Genomic DNA, 16,564 nt, shown 5'->3' on the forward strand with positions numbered 1-16,564 from the left:
AGAACCTCATTTTCTCTAGTCATCCAACATTTCCTATATCTACCAGCCCTGTCTTTCACCCGAGTAGGGATATACTGTCCCTGGATTCTTGTTATCTCATTTTTGAAACCTTCCCACTTTCCAGCCATCTCTTTACCTGTGAATATCAGTGCCCAATCAACTTTTGAAAGTTCTTGCCTAATATTGTCAAAGTTGGCACTCTCCAGTTTAGAACTCTTAACTTTTAGATCAGGTTTATCCTTTGCCATAACTATATTAAATTTAATAGAATTATTGTCACTGGCCCCAAAGTGCTCCCCCACTGACACTTCAGTCACCTGCCCTGCCTTATTTCCCAAGGTAGATCAAGTTTTGCCCCATCTCCAATAAGTACATCCACACACTGAATCAGAAAATTTTCTTGTACGCGCTTAATAAATTCCTCTCCATCCTTTCCCTTAACACAATGTAGTCCCTGTCTATGTTTGGAAATGTAAAATTTCCTATCATAACTACCCTACTATTCTTACAGATAACTGAGATCTCCTCACAAATTTGTTTCTCAATTTCCTGCTGACTATTGGGGGGGTCTATAGTGCAATCCCAGTAAGGTGATTATCCCTTTCTTATTTCTGAGTTCCACCCAAATAACTTCACTGGACATACTCTCTGGAATGTCCGCCCCAAGTACAGCTGGAATGTTATCCCTAATAAAAATGCCACTTCCCCATCTCTCTTGCCCTCCTTTCTATCCTTCCTATCGCATCTATACCGTGGAACTTTAAGCTGCCAGTCCTGTCCATCCCTGAGCCATATCTCTATCAGAGCCATGATATCACAGTCCCATGTTCCCAACCATGCCCTGAGTTCATCTGCGTTACCTGTCAGGCCTCTTGCATTGAAATAAATGCAGTTTATCAGTCTTACCTCGTTCTCTGCTTTGCTCCTGCCTGCTTTGACTATTTGAGTTGCTTCTTTGCCAAACCACACCAGCCTCACACTGATCCCTTTTCTCCAGCTCCCCCATCTGCCCACCACCACCAGCTGCCACACCCCACACCCCCTACCTTGCTCGTTTAAATCCCCTATATTAGTTCTCTTCCAATTCACATGCAACCAGTCCTCCTTATACAGGTCACTTATACAGCAGAAGAGATTTGAGTGATCCAAAAATGTGTATCCATGCACCAGTTCCTCAGCCATGCATGCATCTGATCTATCCTCCTATTCCTACTCTCACTAGCATGTGACACCAGGAATAACCCTGATAATACTTCCCTCGAGGACTTACTTTTAAACATCCTGCCTAATTTCCTATATTCTCTCCTCAGAAACTTGTCCTTGTTCTGTGTCATTGGTTCCAATGTGTACAACGACCTCCTGCTGGTCTCTCTTCCCCTTTGAGAAGGTACTGCACGGTCTCTGAGACATCCTTGACGCAGGCCCCTGGAGAAGACACATCATTCTGATACCTCGTTGCTAGCCACAGAAATATCTGTCTGTGCCTCTGACTAGAAAGTCTCCTACCACAATTAATCGCTTGGAACCTGATGTACCTCTCGTTACATTAGAGCCAGTCTCGATACCAGAAACATAGCTTTCAGTACTACATTTCCCTGAGAGTCTATCACCCCCTACATTTTCCAAAACAGCATACCTGTTTGAGATGGGGATAGCCAGATTCCTACACTACCTGCCTACTCCTCCTACCTTCCCTAGAGGCAACCCATCTGCCCGACTGTATCTGCGGTTTTTCTGTCTTCCTGCCATCCATCACACCCCCTAGCTCCTGTAAATTCTTCATTGCCTCTCACTGCTATTCCAACCTATCCATGCATTCCAATAGGATTCGCAACCAAACACACTTCCTTAATCATCGATAACATGGAATTTCTCCGTAATATCCCACATCCGACAGAAAGTGCACATCTTTGCACCTTAACTATCTACAGGCCCAGAAAATAACACCATCTTACTGCTCTAAAAACACTGCTCTATGGTAACTTGGTACCAGTGTTTTGTATTTTAAAAACATTTAATCCAGAGACAGATCTCAATGAAACTTTTTTTAAAAAATCACCCTACTCATTATGATAGATTTACAAAGGAAAACTGAGTATGGTTCGACTGAAGGCTAAATGACCACCTCCTGCTCTTATGCTCTGAGGCCATTTGACTCGTTGTGTCTGTACTGGCCCTCCGAGGAATTAATTTACATACTGTGTGTTGCCTGCACACCACATCGCTGCATGTTTTTCCTCTTCAAATATTTAGAAAATGTAGAAAATTACACCACAGAAGGAGGTCATTGCTCATTGTGCTGGCTGAAAAATGAGGCACCCAACCTACCCAAATCTTCCAGCACATGGTCCATGTTAAATGGGACATGGAGTCAATTTCCAGGCTCCTTTTTAAGCATGTTCAGGATATCTGCCTCTACTAACCTTTCAGGCATTGCGTTATGCGCCCGCTGGTGGTGGCTCAGTGGTTTGTGCTGTTACCTGATAGAACCAGGGACCTTGGTTCAATCGCATCCTCGGGCGACTGTCTGTGTGAAGTTTGCACATTCTCCCCATGTCTGCATAGGCTTCCTTTGGGTGCTCCACTTTCCTCCCACAATCCAAAGATGTGCAGGTTAGGTGGATTGGTCATGTTAAATTGCCTATAGTCTCCAGGATGTGCAGGTAAAGTAGATTAGCTATGGATAATAGGAGTTACAGAGATAGGGTGAGGGGATGAGTTTGGGCAGGATTATGCATGGAAGGTCAGTGTGCACTCAATGGGCCCAATGGTCTTCCACACTGTAAGGATCCTATGATTCTACTGAGTGACAAACATATTTTCACTTCTCACCTGTGATCCTTCTACAAATCAATTTATCATATCTGCAAAGGGAAATAAGCCCTTCCTATCCGCTGTATCTCAAATGTCAATCAAATCTGCACTCAGCCTTCTCTATTCAAGGGACAATAATTCTAACTTGCTTAATTTTTCCTCATAGCTGCAATTTTCTACTCCTGGCAATATTCTCATAAATCTCCTGTGTCCTCTTGCAAGAGCAATTAGATATTTTCTGCAATGACATGACCAGAGTTGCATAGTTTTAATCATTCATTCAAAGTTGTTAGCTTCACTGGCTGCACCAGCATTGACTGCCTGCCCATACTTGCCCTCATCCTTCTTGAATCACTGCAGTCCATTTGGTGTAGGTATGCGTTCAATGCTTTTAGAGAGGGAAATCAGAATTTTGACACACAGGAAAAACAACAATATGTTTCCAAGTCAGAATGGTGAATCATTTGGAGGAGAATTGAAGATTGTGGTATTCGGATATATCTGCTTCCCTTCTCCTTCCAGGGGTTGGTGATTTTCTGCACTATATCATGTCAATAGTACACATTGCTGTTGGTAAAAGCAAGGACTGCAGATGCTGGAAATTAGATTCTAGATTAGAGAGGTGCTGGAAAAGCACAGCAGGTCAGGCAGCACCCGAGGAGCAGGAAAATCGACGTTTTGGGCAAAAGCCCTTCATCAGGAATAGAGGCAGAGTGCCTGCAGAGTGGAGAGATAAATGAGAGGGGGGGGAGGTGGGGAGACAATAGCATAGAGTACAATAGGTGAATGGGGGTGGGGATGGAGGTGATAGGTCAGGAGGGAGGAGGGTGGGGGAAGGTAGCAAAGAGTACAACGGGTGAATGGGGGTGGGAATGAAAGTGATAGGTCAGAGAGAAGGTGGAGTGGATAGGCGGAAAGGAAAATAGGCAGGTAGGACAAGTCATGGGGACAGTGCTGAGCTGTAAGTTTGGAGCTGGGGTGAGGTGGGGGATGGGGAAATGAGGAAACTGTTGAAGTCCACATTGATGCCCTGGGGTTGAAGTGTTCCGAGGCGGAAGATGAGGCGTTCTTGGGCTTATGCCCGAAACGTCGATTCTCCTGTTCCTTGGATGTTCCTTTTCCAGCAACACATTTTCAGCTCTATTTTCCTCAACAGGCTAATTAACAGAGCTGCTGGAGGAAATTACTTTTGAAAATGCTGATCAGCTTTCCTCCCAGACAGTGGGGCATTGCAACAGTTAATTCTTTCAGTGCTTACTCAGTCTAAATGTGGAAAAGATTGGATCTATTCTTTCCTGGTGTGAGTCATAGCACCTGAATAGAGTTCCACCCACAGGTAAATGCAGACACTGACACCGTGGTATGGTTAAACATCAGAACAGAATCCAGAGGGTTCGGTAAACACAACTGACCAGATGGGGACAGGTGAGCAGCTTCAGGACTGGGAGAAAAAGATTTGAACCCTGGCCGAGGGTAATGCTGTGAAGGTTAGTGATGTTATTATGGAAATATCATCTGGTTCTTGAGAATCATCTAACAGATTGGACTTGAATGAATTTAAACTTTACGTTTTAACAAAGGGGACTCGTCTCACTGAGGTCCACATAACCCAATCAGGAGGCATTCAAGGCAGGTTTAATCAGGGAAATGATTATACAGAGCTTCAAATAACTAACTGCCAGTGATAGCCTCGAGTCATAGATCAGTGGAATGTCTAACCAGGTGTCTGATTTGGAATTTTCAACAAGTTATGGAAAGCTTAAACTTGAAAATTACCAAAGTAAATTAAACCTTAGAGTGATTGAATCCAGAAAGCATCAATAGGAGGAGAGGACCCAGTGGCATCATCACTCGATTATTAATCGGAAGCTTGGATAATGTTCTGTGGACCTGGTTTAGAAATCCCCCATGGCAAATGTTGGAATTTGAATTCAATAAAAAAAATCTGGAATTAACAATCGACTGATGACCATGAAAACATTGTTGATTATTACAAAAATCCATTTGGCTTGTTAATGTCCTTCAGGGAATGAAATTTGCCATCCTTACTTAGTTTGGCCTTTATGTGATTCCACACTCAGAGCAATGTGGTTGACTCTCAACTGCCCTCTGGGCAATTAGGGATGGGCAATAAATGCTGGCCTAGCCAGCGACACCCTCATTCTGTGAATGAATTTAAAAAACACCAGACCAAAACCATACTGATCAGTGTACTTATGGAAGGATGTTGTGCATAGGAAACAGTTCAAAGAAGGTTTACTACACCTGCAATGAGCAGATAGCTTTATGAGGAGGCACTGGACATTGTACCACCTGGAATTTCCAAAAATCAGAGGTGACTTTGTAAGATATATCTTTGCAAGGGAACAGAATCAGGTGAATATTAAAAGAATAGTTTCTCTTCTGGCAGAATCTAGAACTAGGGATCATCATTTAAAATTGTCCACTTAAGACAGATGTGAATGAGGAAGCATTTTGTTTTTCTCTCTGAGGGTTGTGAGATTGGAATTCTCTTCCTCAAAAGGCAGTGGATCTTAAAATATCTTTAATGAAGAGGTGCATACATTCTTGATGATCAAAGGGATGAAAGATTATTGGGGAATACACAGGAATATAGAGTTGAAGTTAAAATCAGTGCAGTCATGATCTTAATGAATGGCCCCAAGTCATGTACTGCTTGTATATTCAAATGTCCATTAAGTGAAAAGTCTTGTGAGATTTACAGAGGTATATGTGTTAGGTGTTACAGGAAAGGTACTAGCATGGATACAGGATTGACTGACTGGCAGAGAATGGGAATAAAGGAGTTTTTTTTTCAGGATGGCAGCTGGTGACTAGAGAAATTCGCAGGGTTCAGTGTTGGGACCGCGACTCTTCACATTATACATTAACGATCTGTAAAAAGAAACTGAGGACATTGTTGCTAAGTCTGCAGATGACACAAAAATAGAGGGACAGGAGAGGGGGCAGGGAGGCTGCACAAGGACCTGGTCAGGCTAGGAGAGTGAGTAAATAAATCACAGATGGAATACAGTGCAGGAATGTGTGAGGTTATGCACTTTGGTAGTCTTATGGACCAGATCAGACTCCCTCAAAAGATTTTAAGAAGTTAGCCTCGATCCTAATATTTTCTTATTTGAAAGGCGAATATAAAGTGTCTGTTCCAGATGCAATGCGACTGGTCAAACTACTCGATATTAAGCAAAACAATTTATTTAAACACTGTAGTTAAAACACAACCAAAGAAAGAAGAATTTAGAATAGCTTAACTCTATTGGAAAATTAAACAGAATAATAAGACTCAGTAACTATTACTAATTAACTGTTCCAATATGGTAACATCCCATAAACACATCCCTTTGCAAAAAAGGAAAATTCAGACACAGATTCTCACATGCAGTTCTCCAATCCAGGAGGAAAAAAACATCAAGAGAAAATTCAGAGATTGTAGCAGCTAGGAGACATTCACTGAAACCTCCAATTCTGTTGAGACCCCAATAGCTTCTGATGCTGTTCAGAAATCCTGATCTGACAGAGCTGGCCACACCATTAACACTGCATTTAAAAAAAAAACCTCAGGGCCTCCCAATCTGTTTACATTAACCCAGAGTGTTCAAAGCCGCTGCCTTACAACCCGTCTTCAAAATATAAGGATAAAATAATCTTTAAAGCCACAACATCATCGAAGGTTGAAGAACAGGACAGAGGCATAAACTATTTTCTAAATAGGAAAACACTTTGGAAATCTGAAGCTCAAAGGGATTTAGGAATCATAGTTCAGGATTCTCTTAAGATTAACATGCGGGTTCATTTGGCAGTAAGGAAGGTAAATTTAATTAATTTCAAGAGGGCAAGAGCAGAGATGTGCTGGTAAGTCTGTACTAGGCTCTAGTCAGACTGCATTTAGAATACTGTGAGCAGTTTTGGGCCCTATATCTAGAGAAGGATGTACTGGCCTTGGAGGGGGCCCAGAGGAAATTTACAAGAATGATCCCAGCGATGAAGGGCTTATCATATGAGGAGTAGTTGAGGACGCTGGGTCTGTTCACAATGAGGTTTAGAAGTATTAGAGAGATCTGATTGAAACTTGCAGAATACTCAAAGGCCTGGACAGAGTGCTCATGGAGAGGATGTTTTCGCGAATAGGAAAGACTAGGGTCCAAAGGCACAGCCTTACAGTGAAGTGGGCAACCCTTTAGAACTGGGATGAGAAGGAATATCTTCAGCCAAATAGTGGTGAATCCATGGAACTCATTGTTTCAGAAGGCCGTGGAGGCCAAGACATTAGGACAGAGATACATAGGTTAATGACTGGTACAGGGATCAATGAATACAGGGAGAAGGCAGGAGAGTGAGATTGAGAAAGTAGTCAATGGGCCAAATGGCCTAATTCTGCTTCTATACCGTTTGGTTTATACTATAGATATGTGGCAGATATATGGAGGTAGGCCATAAATGGTCAACAATCGCATTCAATGTGGAACAGGCTCAAGGGTCTGAATGGCCTACTCTTGTTCCTATGTTCATACTGGGGTGGGGAGTCAATATTCTATGATTCTTTTATCACTAGCTGGATTAGCATTTTTTGCATATCATGATTACCCCAGAGAAGATGGGGTGAGCTACCTTCTTCAACCTCTGGAGTCCATCAATGCAGGCCACGTGCAATGCTGTTAGGAATGAAGTTCCAGAACTTTGATCCCATGACAGTGAACCAACAGTAATCATGGGTCTAATACTTTTGTTCTAGATTTCTGAGGTCATGGGTTTGGGTGGAGCTATTTCAGGAAGCTGCATTTTCCAGATTGTACGCACTGCATGTATTGGAGGTGGAGGAAGTGCATGTTGAAGTTGGTGGATGGGATGACAGTTAAAGCAGGCTGCTTTTCCTGAATAGTTATTGGAGAGTATTCCATCATTCCCCTGACTTGTGTTTGTTCATGGTAGACAGACTTTGGAGAGACTGGAGCTCAGTTACTCACCTCAGATCAGATTCTGGTCAATTACACTACAATTGGCTTTATCATTGGAAAATGCAGCGAGTGGAGCATATGAGTTGCAGGATAGTGGAAGTGGAAACCCTCGCTGGTCCAACTGAGCTTGGGGAATATGACTTGAGTGAAAGCAATTGCACAGCCTCACTCAGGACATATCGCAATGGGACTCTAGCTCAACCCACAGCAAGACCACAAAACAAAGCCAAGCCTTGCCAAACAGTTAAAATTTTCTTCAAGATCCAGGCCGGCAAGCCATTGTAGTTGCTGCCTGCAGACTCAAGACAGAAAGAGTCCCAGTCGACCTAAGTTAAGTAAGAGAACCTATAGCCCAGTATCCAGGAGAGTGCATACCCTGGAAAGCACATCGACATCTGAATTGGAACAGTTAAATTGCTTAGCAACATCAAAATCAGAACCAATTAAAATAGACATCTGGTTAACTGGTCGGTCAGTTCAAATAAACGTAGATACTGGCGCGGCCATTTCAGTGATTGCAGAACCAGTCTTTATCAAGATTCACTCTGGACTCTAACTCTTACATTTGCACAAGACCTTGGCTACACAGCAAAACAATACCAGGGAACCTTTACAGATTAAGGGTACAAATTCGGTTCCGGTCTCTTAGGAGAAGCAGCTGGTCCAGTTCACACTGATTATAGTAAAAGGCTTGGCCTAAGCTTGATGGGATGGAATTAGTTGTGAAAGATTCACACGGGTTGGCTCAACATTTTTCGATTCAAAAATGGCTGCCTGAGTGAATTGAATACCTGGAAGTTTACAGGAAGATCTAGGGACTATCAAAGGAGGCAAGGCCATCTAACATGTTGACCAGGAAGCAATTCCACGATTCTGCAAGGCCCGCCCAGTGCTATTTGCCTTCCAGGTAAAACTAGAAGCCGAAATCAGAAGACTGGATAACAAAGGAATCACCATTTGTACCAAAAGTGAAGCACAACAGGTCAGTTCGCCTTTGTGCGGATTTTAAACAAATGGTAAACTGTTTCTCACAGATGGACAAATACCCAATCCCTCGCATAAAGTACTTGTACGGAAAGCTGGGAAAAGGGCAGTCCCTTATGAAACTGGTCATAAGCCGTGCGTACTTGTATTTGAGATTAGATGAAGATTCCCAGAGGTATGCTACAATTAATATCCATAAGAGTTTGTACCAATATACGAGATTGCCATTTGGGATATCATCAGCAATTTTTCAAAGGATGATGGAAAGCATTTTACAAGATCTACCTCAGTTCGCCATTTATCTAGGTGATATGCTAATAACAGGAAAGACCAATAAGGAGCACTTAGAGAACTTGGACATAGTCCTAAGACATTTTTTTCTGGCCGGGCATACATCTTAGAAGAAAAAAATGTGTGTTCCAGGTGACCTAATTGGGCTCCAAAGTCGACAAGACTGGGCTAAATCCATTAGAAGATAAAGTGAGTGACCAAAGGTGCTCAGTCCCACGTCTAAACTGGAGCTTAGTTCTTTCCTCCAGCTAGGGAATTAGTATTGAAAGTTCATATACAACCTGGCCACCATCTTGGCCCCTTTTGCATCAACTCAGTCTTGGAGATGGTCGCATAGCCAAGCCATTGTTTTCAGGGAAGAGAAGAAACAGCTATTATCCTGTAAGGTGTTGGCAAACTATGATCTGTTATTTTTGAGGAGAAAGTGAGGTCTGCAGATGCTGGAGATCAGAGATGGAAATGTGTTGCTGGAAAAGCGCAGCAGGTCAGGCAGCATCTAGGGAACAGGAGAATCGACGTTTCGGGCATTCCTGAAGAAGGACTAATGCCCGAAACGTCGATTCTCCTGTTCCCTAGATGCTGCCTGACCTGCTGCGCTTTTCCAGCAACACATTTCCATCTATGATCTGTTATTGACATGCTATGCCTCCCCACACAGCATCGTGGTAGTATTAGGCCATACATGTCTCCATTGGGAGGAACACCCAATAGTGTATGCTAACGCAGAGTGTAAGTACATCCAGATAGAGAAGGAAGGTTTGGAAGTCATATTTGGAGTCAGAAAGTTCCACCAATAACTTGCAAATGTAAATTTGTTAATAATAATGGACCACAAACCTCTGCTAGGTCTACTTAAAGCGGACAAGGCAGTGTCACCCATAGCTTCAGGCTAAATTCAGTGATGGGCTCTAATATTAAGCCCATCTAATTACAAGTTGGAAGACCATCTGGGAGGCCAAGTAGTGACTGCGGATGCATTGAGTTGTCTCCCACTGGTAGATGCACCATCACTGTAAGAGTTCGTAATAGCTTTAAATTTTCTGAACACACTTGCAGTCACAGCTGACAATATCAGACTTTGGATGCAGGAGGATCTGGACCTGGCAAAACTGAGACAGCTGGTGGTGATGGGGGAAACCAAAAGGCCATCACAGCCAGAACTGAAACCTCTTTGGACCCAGAGAGACCAGATCACAGTAGAGGACGGCATATTATTATAGGAAGCAAGAGTGTTTATCCCAAGCAAAGGTCGCTGCCAGATACTGGCTGACTTCCACCAGGGTCATCCAGAGATTTCCAAAATGAAGATGTTGGTGAGAGGTTATGTCTGGTGGCCAGGATGGTTTGCAGACAGAGGCGCATTGATGGCGCAATGCAAAAAGGACAAAAAATACTGCCTGGACTCCCAACATTTGTGGGAATGGCTGGGCAAACCCTAGACTTGGCTACATTGACTATGCAGGTCCTTTCATGGGCTCAATATTCTTAGTCGTTGTGGATGCCCACTCAAAGTGGTTGGAGATGCAGAGAGTTCATCCATTAAACATAGCAACAAAGGGAAAAAAATGTGCGCATCTTTTTATTTTACTGGCAGGGAATTCGAGTATGCTCTAAAGTTGAATGGTATCTGATGTATAAGCTCAGCTCCATACCATCCACCATCCAATGGTCTGGGAGAAAAAGCTGTCAAAACTTTGAAGGGAGGTTTCATGAAACAGCTTACAGCTTGGCTTGATTTAAAACTGTCCCAGTTCCTATTTGATTATAGCACCATCTCCCATGCAACTACAGGGATATTCCAGCAGAGTTGCTACTGGGGAGAAGACTCCACACCAGGTTAAATCTGAGCTCCCTGGATCTGGAGTGGGGGAAGGGTGAAATGGCGTCAGGAACATCAATGCCAGGTACACAATTCCACTAAGCAAGAGAGACAGTTTACTTCAGGGGACAAAGTTTGTTGTAGGAACCATGGGAATGGCCCTATATGGGTAAGAGGCATGGCCACAGAATATGAGTTCCCTGATTGGAACTATTAAGCTGGTCCAATCAGGGAGCCCTGGCTGACAAATAACATTGAACATAGAACAATACAGCACAAAAACAATACAGCCAAACATGACGGCAAATTAAACTAATATTTCGTGCCTGCCTTTGGTCCATTTCTTTTCATTCATTGCATATTCATTTGCTTATCTAGAAGTCTCTTAAAAACCCCTATCATATCTGCCTTCACCATCACCACCCCTGACAGTGCATTCCAGACTCCTACCCCTCTCTGGAAAAAAACTTGCCCCTCACATCTCCTATGAAGTTTCCCCCTCTCACTTTAAATGCATATCCTCTAGTTTTAGACATTTCAACTCTGGGAAAAAGATTCTGACCATCAACCCTATCTATGCAACTCATAATTTTATAGACTTCTATTAAGTTTCCCCTCAGCCTTCACTAATCCAGAAAAAAACCCCATGTTTTTCTAGCCTCTCCTTATAGCTCATACCCTCTAATCCCAGGCAGCATCCTGGAAACCTCTTTTGCACCCCTTCCAAAGTCTCCACATCCTTCCTGTAATGTAGCAACCAGAAAATACTCTAACTTTGGCCTAACCAAAGTCTTATAAAACTTACAACATGACATCCTGACTCTTGTAATCAATTCCCTGGCCAATAAAGCATGCCATACGCCTTCTTTACCACCCTATCTACTTGTGTGGCTGCTTTCAGGGAATATGACTTGAATCTCAAGATTCCTCTGTATATCAATGCTGTTCAGGGTGTTGTCATTAACTATATGTTTCCTTAACATTTGATCTCCCAAAGTGCAACATTTACCATCATTAAGAGTCTGTAATGGTTTTAAATTTTCTGGACATATTTGCAGTCACAGCTGACAATATCAGACTTTGGACACAAATGGATCGGGCCCTGGCAAAACTGAGACAGCTAAAGCTAAATCTGCCAAATTTGCAACTGATCTAAATCTATATCTGTATTTTTTGACAACCTTCCACACTATTCACAACTCCACCGATCTTTGTCTCATCTGCAAACTTACTAACCCACCCATTTACATTTTCATCCAACTCATTTATATAAATCACAAACAGCAGAGGGCCCAATATGGATTCCAGTGGAACACCACTCGTCACAGACCTCCAGCCAGAAAAACACCCTTCCCCCACTACTCCCTCTTCTATGGGCAAGCCAATTCTGAAACCACGGGGCCAAGTCACTGTGGATCCCATGCCTGCTTCTGGATGAGCCTGTCATGAGGGACCTTTGTCAAAAGCCTTAGTTAGATCCATGTAGACAGCATTCACTGCTCTACCCACTTCAATCATCTTTGTTACCTCCTCAAAACATTGAATCAAGTTAGTAAGATATGACCTGCCCACACAAAGTGAGTCTACAACTAGAGAACATAGTCTCAGAACGAAGAGGCACCAATTTAGGACTTGAGCTGAGAAGGCATTCCTTCTCTCCGAGGATTGTGAGTCTTTGGTGCTCCTTGCTACAGGGAGCTGTGGGGACAGAGTCCTTGTGTATATTTAAGGCTGAGACAGGTAGACTCTTGATCAGTCAGGGAATCAAGGGTTAAAGGGAAAAGGCAGGAAAGTGGATGTGAGGAATGTCGGATCAGCCAGGATTCTATTGAATAGAGGAGCAGGCTCAAGCGACTGAATGGCTGACTGCTGTTCCTGTTTTGGATTGTCTCATGGTTAGTTCCAGACTGATTTCAGGTGGAAAGGGATGATGATCTACAAGCAAGAGAGAAGAAAATCTCAGCTCCACAGGATAGATGAGAGCTGGTGATGTAACCTGACTGAAACCATTAACTGGAATGTAAATTGTCAAGCTCTTTCACTCTGTGACTATTGCAACTCCCAATCAACATGCAATGGAATTGGAGCAGCCTGGATTAGGCAATACAATCTGACTTGGTAATGTCACCCACAGCCTGAGAATAAAGATGGCAAATAGCAAGCTGGCTACAAAACAATAAAAAGCAATGGTCAAGATGGAAATTTGGTAGGAAATGGTCATAGTCATGGAGCCATACACTACAGAGAAGGGCCTTCAGCCCATCCAGCCATGCACTGATATAGCTATACTAGTCCCCTTTTTTTTGTATTAGGCCCATAGTTTTTAATGTTATGATTCATCAAGTGCTCATCCACATACTTTTTAAAGGTTGTGAAGTTTTCCGCCTCACCTACCATCCCAAGCAATGCATTTCCAGACTCCCACCACCCTCTGGGCAAAATGATCGTCCTGTAATCCCTTCTAAACCTCTATCTTTCACTTTAAAACAATGTCCCTTTGTTATTCAACTAAGGAGACCAGCTCCTTTCCACACACCCCCTGAAAGCCGCTCATAATCTTACACACCTTGGTCAGGTCCCCTCTCAACCTTCTCTGCTCCAAAGGTAACAAACTGCGCTCATCCAGATCTCTCCTTAACTGAAATGCTCCATCTCAGGCAATATTCCTGGTGAATCGCCAATGCAGAGGAAAGGTCCAGACTGACTCCAAGTGGAAAGGGATGAGCCACAAACAGGATAGAGGAGAACCCCCTCCATTTTCCTTGGGGTTTGGTGCTGAGATCACTATTTACATCAAGGATTTCCACTCAGAAACTGGAAGTGCAAATTTCAAAATGTGCAGCTGGCACTACATTGGGGGATGTAATTAATCCTGAATAGACAGGCAGAAGGCTGGAAAAGCCAGGCATCGTTAGGAGGTGGAGAAGTTGACGTTGCGGGTGTAACTCTTCTTTAGGACTTAATTAATCCTGAAGCAGGCTCTGATAAAGTCTAGGAAGACATTAATAACAAATATCGACCACGAGTGATTGGTTTGACATTTTGAAATAAAATGCTGCTGTAATTTTAAAGTGGGAAGTACCTGCTGGGGATTTAATGTTCATCTAAACAGGAAACGCCATCACCGTGGTTTAAAGGTTGTTCGACTTTTGAAGGAAGAACTGGAATGACTGACTATTTGTACGGACTGGTTTACAAATGAAGCCTGTATCATACCTTTAATTCTCTCATACATTCTCATAGTCATAGCAAGAATCATAAAGGGGAGAACGATGATAGTTCAGCATGAATGGTGAGTAATTATAGGTAATCTTGTGATTAAAGGAAATTAGATCATGCAAGCAAGATACTTTTTGTTTGTTCAAGACAAGTGGGCATTGCTGCCAAGACCTATATTTATTCCCCATCCCTAAAATTGTTCTTGAGAAGATGGTGGTAAGCCAACCTAATGACTTGTGTGGGCAGTGGTAATGTCACAGGAGTCATACTTCAGCAACCCAGGTAGACCTCTGCAGCCATGGGTTCAATTCCCACCCTGACATGAGGGGAATTTAAATGTAATTAATTCATCTGAAATGTAAAATCGAGTCTAAGTAATCATCAAACTTTTGGAATGTTACTAAATGTGCTTGACCGCTCTCGCAAATTCGACACACTTGTCACAAACCACAGCAGAAAACTCAAGAAGGAATCAAACTGGGTTGATATACTGGCATACTTCAGGCACTAGAGACTGGAACAGCAGGCCCAGTGCTGTCAACCCTGGCACATCATTTCCACATGGACAAATCTATCCAGTCAGTCTCTTCCTATCATCAGTAAAGAGATGAAAGGGAATAATCAATAGTGCTATCAAGCAGCACATTCTCAGCAACGACCTACTCACTGACACCCAGTTTGGTTCTTCCAGGGCCTAACCTCAATGCAACCTTGGTTCAAACCTGGACAAAAGAGCTGAATTCCAAAGATGAGGTGAGTGTGACAGCCCTTGACATCAAGGCTGCATTCGACTGAGTGTAGCATCAGGCGCCCTTGAAAATCTGGAGTCAAGGGTACCTAAGGGAAAACTCTCCACTGGTTAGAATCATACCTGGCACATAGGAAGATCAATATTATTGTTGGATCTCTGCAGAAAACCTAATCAAAATCTTTTGACCATCAACTGCATTAGCAGCATGATCAATATCCTGGGGAGTTCCATTGATCAGAAATTGACTGGGCTAGCCATATATGACATTGGTTCGAAGAACAGATTAGACGCGGGGAATTGTTTAGGAAGTAACCCACCTGCTGCTTCCTCCAAGCCTGTTCTCCATCTACAAGGCTCAAGTCAGGCGTGTGATGGAAATGTGCCACAACATGGCGGGATGTTGACACCATCCATGACAAAGCAGTCTGTTTGATTGGCACCACATCCACAACCATTCACTCCCTCCACCACCGACACTCAGTAACAGCTGTGTGTACCATCTATAAGATACTCCACAGAAATTCATTGATGCTCCTTCTACAGCACCTTCAAACTCCTTCCATCTCGAAGGACAAAGACAGCAGATACATACAAACACCACCGCCTGCATGTTTACTCCAAGCCACTCCCTTGGAAATATATCACCATTCTGAATCTCCCTCCCTAACAGCACTGTGGTATTCCCACACCTAATAGACTGCAGCTGTACAAGAAGGCAGCTTACCACCACCTTCCCTATGGAAATTAGGGATGGACATTCAATGCTGGCCCAGCCAGTGACACCCACATCTCCTGAATGATTTTTTTTTAATCCATCAGATTGGACATTTTTCATTTCCGTCTGTTTTTGAGGATGGGGGAAGTTGTTGAGGAGAAGGGAGAAGATAATAGGTTCTGTTCTTCGGGCATTTGAACAATTCTGAACAAGACTTTAAAATATTGTGACATTTCTGAGAAGTAATTAATGTGGTCAGTGACAGGGTGTTTGCTTGAGTTCTCCGCCTGAACGTGAGTCCTTGGCATTTATTTGACGAACAACAGTAAAGTAGGTTTTCTTTCCTTTGGTAGAAGGTAGTTCCCCAGTCTGCCTCAGCCAACACATTGAGTGGTTAAATACCATGCTAGTAACCTGAAGAATTTCTGGAATATTTTTCTAGAGCAACACATTGAGCAACCGATTAAAGAACAAGCTAGGAGGTGATGTTGAACTTGTACAAGATATTTATTACACCCGGGCTGGAATATTATATACAGGAAAGATGTGAATGCATTAGAGAGAAAGCAGAAGCGAGAATGGTCCCAGGGATGAGAAATTTCAGTTCTGCAGATAGATTAAAGATGTTGGGACTAATCTCCTTGGAGAGAAGAAGGCTGAGAGGAGATTTAATTGAGGTTTTCAAAATCATGAGCAGGCGAGATAGAATAGATAGTGTAAATCTGTTTAAACTTGTAAAAGGAACAAAAATGAGGGTGGGGGCTGGCATAGATTTAAAGTGATGTGCAAACAAAGCAACAGTGATCTGAGAAAAACATTTTTCACACGACAAATAGTTAGAGTGGAGTGCACTGCCTGGAAATGTGGTGGAGGCAAGTTCAATTGAAGCATTCAAGAGGGTCTCGGATGATTGTTGGATTAGAAATAATGCGCAGGAATTTGGGTGAAAGCAGGAGATTGGCACAATGGGTCAAATAGCCTCCATCTGCACTGTGACA

The 16,564-nt window shown here is 42.9% G+C and overlaps 1 protein-coding gene across 2 annotated transcripts in view; it reads left to right on the forward strand.

Annotated features, from left to right (window-relative positions):
- The first annotated feature begins 4,192 nt into the window (after nucleotides 1-4,192).
- The window catches only part of LOC122565077 (uncharacterized), a 44,624-nt gene continuing 32,252 nt past the window's right edge, over nucleotides 4,193-16,564 (forward strand). The window contains exon 1 of one of the 2 annotated variants that reach the window (XM_043720710.2): nucleotides 4,193-4,301. The gene's annotated coding sequence lies outside the window, so the exon portion shown is untranslated. Of the gene's footprint in view, nucleotides 4,302-14,836; nucleotides 14,854-16,564 lie in introns of those variants that run through there. The other variant, XM_087976251.1, reaches the window with a different exon arrangement.

The sequence above is a fragment of the Chiloscyllium plagiosum genome, unplaced genomic scaffold, assembly GCF_037043375.1.
Source record: "Chiloscyllium plagiosum isolate Xiang-an unplaced genomic scaffold, Cpla_swu_hap1 HiC_scaffold_28, whole genome shotgun sequence".
NCBI lineage: Eukaryota > Metazoa > Chordata > Chondrichthyes > Orectolobiformes > Hemiscylliidae > Chiloscyllium > Chiloscyllium plagiosum.